The following is a 10,041-nucleotide window of genomic DNA, read 5'->3' as shown; positions in this document are numbered from 1 at the left end:
TCATATATCTATACGGGGTGGTACTGTGTCAAGCCCATATAGGTTATTCTATTCTGGACAGATCAGTCTATTCATTCTACAGACAAATCATGAAAAAGTGATCTACTGTAATGATTTATGCTTAGTGATGTAATTACAAAGTATAGGAGTTTTCATTTGAAACCTATGATTCTTAGATTATATGTAGAAAAACATTGATGTACAATCCTACCTATAAAACTATCGATTTTTTCCAGTCCTGAATGGTATAATTTTTAATGTATAAAGCCAACCCTGTCGACTTTCACCCTGAAATTCTAGATAAAAGTAGCAAATAATAACAATTTTTTTTATTTTTTCCAAGTTAAATGAGTTTAACGTAATATCACTTTTACTATAAAGCATACTTCACCACCAGTAAAATACCATTACTGGTAATAATATAAAAATATCTGAAAGAAAAAAATACAATAACTCATATTCATGTGATATGTTTTTCTCTGTTAAAATATTCAGTCACTTTATCATCTACTCCTTAATTCATTGAACACAATTAGTTAGTAAGACTAGATATTTTGTGGTCCCGAATATCTGACTCTAATTGAATCAGACGAATGATCGTTATCAAATGATGACTGTCAAAATATACATCCTGGCTGCCTTCGTATATAATAATCGACTTAAATCGCGTTGGTGAATAACGGAATTAAATAAGTCAAATATGAGGATGAATTTTTGCATATATATATTTCGTACAATCGTCGATCGGATAGCGAAGCAAAACAGAATGATGCGCAATCGAGAAGGTGAGTCAACCAACTCAATTTAACCAAGCGCGAACCGATATTTATAGTCAAACATGTTATCAGCAAGATACGAAATGCACACATATACGCCTACATAAAAACAATCAAAATTGATAAGAGAATAAGTGACGGTAAAAATATGGCTTGAGAAGAATGAATAGACTGATCTGTCCAGAATAGAATAACCTATATGGGCTTGACACAGTACCACCCCGTATAGATATATGAGTATGTTTTTGTAATGTTTATCTAGTGACGTGTTTTGATTTTTACTAATTCGGGAATGGAAAATATGTACTTCTAACTAAATTTGAGGCTAGTTTTGCTTAGTTCACTTCCTCTAAAGTTTTTGACATTTCTGATGTGATATAGAAAGATAATCAAACGTTCATAATTAACTATTCAATTCAAATGATACAATGCTGATAACATTTACATAGAGTATTTTACAGTAAATCCAAAGAATCAGTTATAGTCTACAAATTGGTCACAAAAAAACGGTGAATAGAAATTTCAAAACGCCAATGGAAAGAATTCTTGTACCGAAGTATATATTGAAGAGAATATTTGTGGAATCGAAAAAAAAAGAAAGTGCATCCAGTTGTTTGAGGCCCCTTAGCCACCCACAAAAAAGAATAACCAATAGTAACTGAAAAAAATTCAATTCAAATGAAACATGAAGTGAGTTAATTACGAACTTTGGAGTAAGTTTTACTTATTGATTAACCACTGACATGAATAATCAACCATCCCTAAAGCAAAATAGTTATCAATGTAAACAATCTGCATTCTGATAAATAAATATTCAATATTTATTATCATGAACACAGTTGGCTGTTAATTTTCATTGTAGTTTAGGAAAAAAGAGCAAAAGCTGCTCGATTAAAACGATTCGTTACAAAGAATGTGAAACATCATAAAAGTCTCAGTGTTGAACTAAAAAAAACCCTGACGGTTTCGAAATCATAGGAGACTAACATTATTCTCGTCGTTGTAAAACTAGAATTTTAGTAAGAAGCAAATATTCACATGAAATGAAATTATACTTTCTTTATGAATACCATTGACAGAATACTCTGAGAACAATTAAAACTTTCATAGTCTTCACTAATATTCTTTTATATATGTGTATAGGGAAAGCTTAACACAATCCTGTCCTCATTGCCAATAAGTACAGGTAAATTGCCAACAAGAAATCCAAAAACTATTGGAAACAATAGTTACTACCGATTCTCTAAGTTGATGTCCTGAAAAAAACTAGTTGGCTTCATTTTTGTCTGGACAAATCTTAGAACATACGAAATAATGTTAGGAAACGGAAAGCGATGCTAGCAGGAATTTCGTCCGTGTTCAACAGTTTATTTTGAACTTCTGTGTTTATATGATCTAAATTTATCGTTCAAACAATAGCTATAGTTTGAGCCGGAGTTTATACTACAAATTAATTTATACCTGATTATAATGTCAGGTGAAAAACAGATACGTTTGAATATTTACTTAATTAATTAACTATACCTGATACCCCTGATGGAGGAGTAAAGGCCAACCACTAGCATTCTCCAACCAACTTTGTCCTGAAAAATCATTTCCAGTTCTTTTCAGTTGCTATTCATCCTTTTCATGTCTACTTCCGATTCTCCACGCAGTGTGTTCTTTGGTCTTCCACTTTTCCGTCCCTCTTCAGCATTCCAAGTTAGCGCTTGGCTCGTGACACAGTTTGATGATTTCCAAATTGTATGTCCTATTCACTTCCAACATCTTCTCCTAATTTCATCTTCAATCGGAAGTTGATTTGTTCTCTCCCACACTAGGCTGTTTTTGTTCATTGAATCCAACCAATGGACATTGAGTATCTTGAGTACATAATTGTTTAGAAATACTTGTACATTTTTGATGATGGTTGTGGTAGTTCTCCAAGTTTCAGCTCCGTACAAGTAAGAAAGGGAGAGAGTAAGCATCCTTGTATGACACCGGTCCTCACTCGGAATGTATCCGTCAGCTGTTCTCCATACACCAATTTACAGTGTAGTCCGTCGTATGGATTCCGTATGATGCACCATAGTGTAGAAGAAGTTTCCATAAGGTTCTCGTATCTACACTGTCAAATGCTTCCTCATTGTCAAGGAGGTTGATGAATAGTGGTATTTTAGTGAGGTATCCATCTTTCCTGTCTGTTGATACTTGTTCTACCTCTCAAATCTTTCTAAAGAAAATGTGGGACATCTCTGCACTTACCTGTATATCTGGCTTCAATACATCGAGTGGTATGTTATCTGGTTTTGATGCATTGCCATTCTCGATTTGTTTGATACCATTGCTGGTTTCTTCAGCATATGTTCTTCCTTGATGTCCGGTGGATTCAACGGATCTGGCTTAATCAAAAGTTCTTTAAATTGTTATGCCTATATGTTCCTCTGTTCTTAAATCTCGGTGATTGGCTTGACTTCATTATCTCTGACCGGTCTCTCTTGTTTACCATATTTTTCTGTTAGCTTCTTCGTTATATCATGTAGTTGTCTCATGTTTCCTTCGCTTGAAGTTTACTTATGATGACGCTTCTTGCGGCCCAAAACCTTCTGATACGTTGAATTTAGTACTTCTTTGATTACTTTCCAGTCGTCCTCCATTGTATTTTCTTCCTTCAGTAGATCCTGTAAGGATTGGAATCTGTTGTTGAGAACTAACTTGAATTCATTGAGTTTTTCAGTATGTAGAAGAAAGGCTGTATTGAACCTTCGTAATGCTGTTCGTCGAGTTGTCCAATACTTCGTTAGCTTCAGTTTCATCTTGGCAACCACCAAGTAGATGACGATATGAAGCTATATCAGCACCCCTCCTGGTTCGCACGTCTTCCATTGACCCTGTGAATTTTTTACTGATGCGAATATGATCTATCTGGTTCTTCGTGGTGTGGTTCGGTGAGCCCCATGTAGCTTTGTGTATGCGTTTGTGGTGGAATATAGTGCCACCTAAAACCATTTTGTCGAATACACATACAATTGGTAAATCTGTCACCATTCTCGTCCCTTTCTCCCAATCCCTAGTCCATGTCGTTCCACGATATCTTTATACCCGGTGTTGTCCATTCCGACTTTGGCGTTTAGATCTCCCATCAGGATTGCCAGGTTCTTTCTTGGGCACTTCGCCATGATTAATTGCAGCTTCTGGAAGAACTGATCTTTCTCATCATCGTTGCTATCACTGGTGGGTGCATAACATTGCATAATATAAATTGTGATTCCCTCCTTTTTTGTTTTGAAGGGTACTTTGATGATTCTCATTCAATCAGTGCATTACGTGCTTCTTCGGACAGCATCCGAGCAATCTCGTGAGTGTGCAGAGCATTTTCCTATTCGTGACTGGAGTACAGCAGCATCTCTCCCAAATCTATCCTCTTCTATCCAACTAGGGTACAATGGGTTTCGCTGATTTAGAACACCGCTAAGTCATATCTACCCATTCTCGTAGCTATTTGGTTGATCCACTCGGTTTTCTACATTGTCCAGACATTCCATGTACCCATAATAATTGTTCTTCTGGTTGTTAGACGAGGTTCGTCCTTGTGACTATTGAAGACTCTCGGCTTTGATCGTGAGACGTCATAATTCTTCTGAATGGAGATCCTTCAACTCGGAGGTCAGAGTATAAATGATTTAATTTGTTTATTTTGGTTAGTGTTTTTTATAGCAAGGTTGTTTTCTACGGGATTGGGGTGCTGACCATATATTCAGCCCCCCTTCTTTATACTGGTTTGATGCCGGCAGTAACCTTAGAAGAACTACAGGCGGAGTTTTACGTCTGAACAGATGTTTTATAATTAATATAATATTGACTTCCAATCAATATTTTTTCCTGTACCAAAATAAACAACAACCAACCTGTTTTTCACTGATGACGTGTTTAAAATACAATCTTAAATGTAAATAATGAACTATTTCACTTACTTTGTGGCAAACCGTATTGATTGATACACACTGATGAACTGTTGACTGATCATATACTAATGAAAACCTCCCAATTACATCCAAATCACGAGGTTTCAGGTTTCGAAAAATTCAGTATTTGAAACTTTGTTAACGTCCTAAAAATGATAATAATTATGATTTTTCGAAAGTTTTACTCTTTGATTTCATACAAAATCCTGGTGTTTGTGAAATAAGACATATTCCTCACGCAATTTACCCACAAATTAAAAATCATCAGTAGGTAAAATATGTGATTTCAAAAAAATTTGTCAAATTGTTCCGTATATTTGACATCAAATGATAGTGATCAAAGTGTGAAATTCCGTTTACTTTTAAATGATTACACTGTGTTTACCACATTTTAGTTCAAAGAACCTAAAGAAAGCTTCCATTACTTACTTGATGCCTAGGGATATTAGTATGTATACTTTATTAATACAGTGACCCTAAAACAAGAGACTTTTTTCACTTCAGTGAAGACAAGTATAAACTCAAATCAGAAGTTAAATAAAGTACTGAGTGACTTTCAACTGTTTATAGATTTGTATCCATCATAGACTTACTTGTTTTGGAAGTAACACGCATCTGAGAATCGAAAAGCGAGAAGAAATTAGAGATTTTGAGAACACATGAGATTCACTTGAATTTAATAATTAGTGGCAGGTTGAAGTTTTTGTGTAGATTGGTTTAATTTGTAGTTTTTATTCACTACTTCTTAGAGCTCCTTTACTAGTACAAAATAGCCGTCCATCGCTCTCTCATTATCAGCGGTACCTCAAATTAGATCAATTTGTAAAGAATAAAACATACAAGTCAATGGACTCGACAACAGTTTGCAAAATATATGCTTGAAATTTAGAAAATTTTGTAATTGTAACTATGACTTAGTAATGGTAAAGTTTCAAATCAATTACACTAGCAAAACACATTTGGTGATTAACAAGAGCTTTTAAAGTATGAATATGATTGAATTTTCTTTTCGTATTTGATTTAACCGACTGAACAGAGCAATTTGACCCAATTTTAGTTACGTAACTATTAACCCTTTTATGATAATATAATGAGCTAACAGCTTTTTGTTTAAATTCCAGTGATTACGTAGATAACAAAATGTGAAATCAACTAAATGTAACTGACTGATGACAACCATAGCAAGTAAAATGGATAACCTATGATTAAAATATTGGTAACACTATACAATGAAGTATGAGGTAGTGATTACATCACATTTTATTTTGTGAGACGTTTCGACTGATAGTGAAGAAATGTAAAAATCACCCTACCTTTTCCCCGTTCTAATTTTTTAGTATATGATAAAAAAGCAACTAAATAATATGCCACTTTCGGTAGATGAATTATGTCCAGCAGTGAAATCCAGAACACGCGTATATCGTTTATCACTTATTAGTTGGATATATCTAAATCTTAGTGTTGAGTTTCACACCGAGACTTAAACCCAGTAACTTTGTCTTTAAACGCTAATTTGTTATTCATTGAGCTACTGAGTTCGGGCAACACGCTAACATCTTGCTCAATAAGTATGAATTTATGATATCATTCTTTTTTATACTTATAAGTGAATTTTGACTAGTATCATTGGATCAGGTACATCTAACTTGTGAGAACTAAAAAGGGATGAAACTCATATCCTGAATTTAATTGCTTGCTACAATCCATCTATTCTAATTAACTTGTAATAAAATGATAATATTAAGGGAATTCTCACAGGATGCAGATATACCAACATAGATTGTTTAAAATTAGGTCTTTAATATCAAACTCTTACTAAATATGATATTCATTAATGTGTATTCCATTTCACCGGCAGGATATGATTTTAATCAATTGAATGCAGGAAAGTAGGTGTTTACTAGTAACGTATGCTGAAAATTTTTAAAGACTAGATAACACTTAATTATGTGGAGCTTAGGTATTTCGTGCTACACTCAGAGACTTATATTTAGTTACCCTGATTGAATTTTATTCAAATTTGTACAAAATTTACTTGCCCAATGACTTTTTGATCTTTTTACTATGACCATTAAAAAAAGATTTAGAAAAAATTGTTTTTATCAGATAACAGTCGAATTTTATCCATTTCGATTGTGTTAGTCAGAAGGAAAATTGAAAATAACATCAGAATCTTGTTTTCTTTTGAAGAGTACTCAATGTAACACACTAAAGTTAAACTGAGCTCCTGAAATAAATATTATTGAAGTTTGTTTTGAGGTGCTTGAAATGATTTTTTTATCGTCATTATTTGTATGAATCAAAGTGAATTTTGGTAAGGATGGTCGTTATGATTGGTTGTAACACAAATAAAGCAGATTGTTTGACAGATTTTGTAAAGAAAATCTCAACCGTAGTAAGTCACCTGGCATCATATAATATTTTTCATGCAAATTCAAAGTTGTTCAATAATAATAAAAAGCACTTAGATGAATTCTACTCGATACTATAAATTCCCATGAGAAATATTTGAAACTGTAACATTCAGCGTTTGGTAGATTTGTGTTTAACCTGACCGTAAGTTGTATGTTTGAAAAGTGGGAAGAGTTGGATGGATGAGAGAATCTGAAGTATCGGAGAATAAAGGTGAGTAAAGAATTCAGTAAGTGCATAAGATACACTTACATTTCATGACAAAATTAATCGACAACAATTAACAATGACACATTTGAAACTAAGACAATCCTATAACCTAGAAAAACGTTGGTAATGTTAAATTTTAAATCTGACACATATTGAAATGAATTTTTGTGCTTTCAATATTTTTTCTAGAAAAAAACACACCAGATTCCTGACCATTAACCAGCTGGTACCAACCAATTTATGATGAATATCAGTTAATTTCTTTCTATGCAGATACCTGATGCCAAATGATAGAGTTTTCACATTTTAAAGAGCATTTGGTAATCAGCTGATTCTGATTATTTTAAAATCAAATTAAGTAAAATTTTCTTCCATCCAACAGATCAATATAATTAAGATCAAAGGACTATCTAGAATGCACACACGTCATTAGATCTATTTACTTTCTAATTAATTTTTTGAAAACTAAGATTTTCTGATTATATATATATATATATGATTGGTTAAATAATAAAATTCGTAGTTTTAAACACAAATTGATTTTAGCTAGACAACTACTAGAGACTAGGAAACGTTGAGTAGCTGTTTCATTTGACTGTGGAACTCCTCATCAGTTTATATCCAAGACATAATTAATGACCGAACTCAAGACATTCAGGTCTCGTTACGAATCCTTAAAGTTTTCACCACTGCATCAGTATTCGTTAGTTTATATTTCCAAGTTGAATCAGTTCACGATATTGAGTAATTATCTTTTAAATCTGTTTGTAGGTAACTGCATTAAACCGGACATGGTTGAACTCTATCGGTTACGGATAGAAGAAGGAAGCTATTTAATAATGGATTTACTTGTCAATATTTATTATTACATGTTCTATCACATTACTTACTTCGAAGTTTGTTGTTCACTTTAAATAATGCAATCGTTTTCCTACCCATTTTTACTTGTGGACATGATGAAGAGGTTTTTTTTAGATCAGGTAAAACTTTTTAGTTACATTACTTACTTGAAGATGAATGGTTCATTCGTGAATATTATTTTATCATTCTACACCATATCATCATCAAAAACTATCATTCTACACTTTGTCACAAACAACGATAACTTGAGTCGATTTAACTTCATCCAAGTTTATACTTATTGTATCTCTCTATCAAACCAACTGACTGATAAGAGTGTCTTGATGTGTCAGATATATATATATCTTCGGATACAATTAAAGACAGATTTCAATCACTGTAAATTTCGCATTAGCGACTGTTAATGATTAAGCAGTACTGAACTAGCATTTCATTTCACTTCAACATTTATACATATTAAATCTTCCCTAATCAATCTACTCTTCATATTAATGACTTCCTAATCCTTTTTTTTTCATTTTAACTATCACTTCAATCGTTCCTTTAATTTGAAACATTCAAATTACATTTTATATTCTCAGTTTACATGGTATGATTACTAATGTGATTTCTAATATGATTTCTTCTCATTTATAATCTATAAAATAAAATTTGTTCCTATGATTACAACTCACTAAACTCTAGAATCTTAACATACACAGAAACATTGATATATTTTACTGAATTGAACTCATAATTTTACTGGCCTTTCAAGTCATTTACAATGACAGTTAATGTCGAGTTTATCATTTTTTCCATATAAGTTCAGAACAGGTTAACCTTATAAATATATGAACAGTATAAACTAAATTAAAGGAAACGTTTGTGTATATTTTACACTAGTTGATGTAAAACATTATTTATTGACTTGTAACTGTATAGTCTGTGAAGAAAGTCATTGAAAATAATTATAATATCAAACATTATTTTGAATATTCAATTAAAATTTCTTAGTTAATTATAAGTAGTAAACTAATTAGGAAAATTATTACATTAAAAAAATATGCAGTTTCGTGAATATAATAATATAGAAATTTAAAAATAGGTAGAATTTTAAGTTTAAAAACGAATAAACAACGTTTATCCAATGGAGCCTCCCGTTGTAAAATACCCCGAACCGAGAAAATGTATATTATCATTTAAATTAGACCCTTAAAAAAATACAATATTTAATATTATCAACATTGTTCACAACATCTAAGGGATTATGTTTGTTCACTAATTTAAAAACACAAATAAATATTTGCAAATTACGTGATAAATTCCAGTGACGGTTCAATTAAACAATTAAAATGAATTTCAATAGTTGAAATCATGAGTCACTTGAAGCCATACCACCATGCAAAACTTGTAAGCACTGGACGGCCGTTTCGTCCTAGTATGGTACTCCTCAGCAGTGCGCATTCGCGATCCCTCCCGCGAAATCCGAAACCAGGACCTATCAGTCTCGAGCGCGAACGCTTAACCACTAGACCTGTGAGCCGTCATCCAACAGTGTTAATGTTTAACTTCAGTCAATCAACGAAATTGCGCCACCGTACACCATTGTCTTCAGTGAGCTGCTGAGGAGTCCCATAGTAGGACGGAACGGGCGTTCAGTGCTTCCAGGTTTTCCATAGTGGTCTAGTCTCAATTGACTCATGATCTCAACTATTGAAATTTCTAGAATCTCTACAAAATCCCTTCTGATAAAATTAAATTATTGACTCTTAGCTTTTTTTTAATTTTCGTAAATATCTTTTTAAGTAAAGTTGGATTTTGGCTAACAATGGAATTCAGGGTTACCGTTTTAACCTGGA

Source organism: Schistosoma haematobium, chromosome 4 (assembly GCF_000699445.3).
Source record: "Schistosoma haematobium chromosome 4, whole genome shotgun sequence".
NCBI lineage: Eukaryota > Metazoa > Platyhelminthes > Trematoda > Strigeidida > Schistosomatidae > Schistosoma > Schistosoma haematobium.
The sequence above is the reverse complement of the archived record's forward strand: the minus strand, read 5'-3'. Positions refer to the sequence as shown.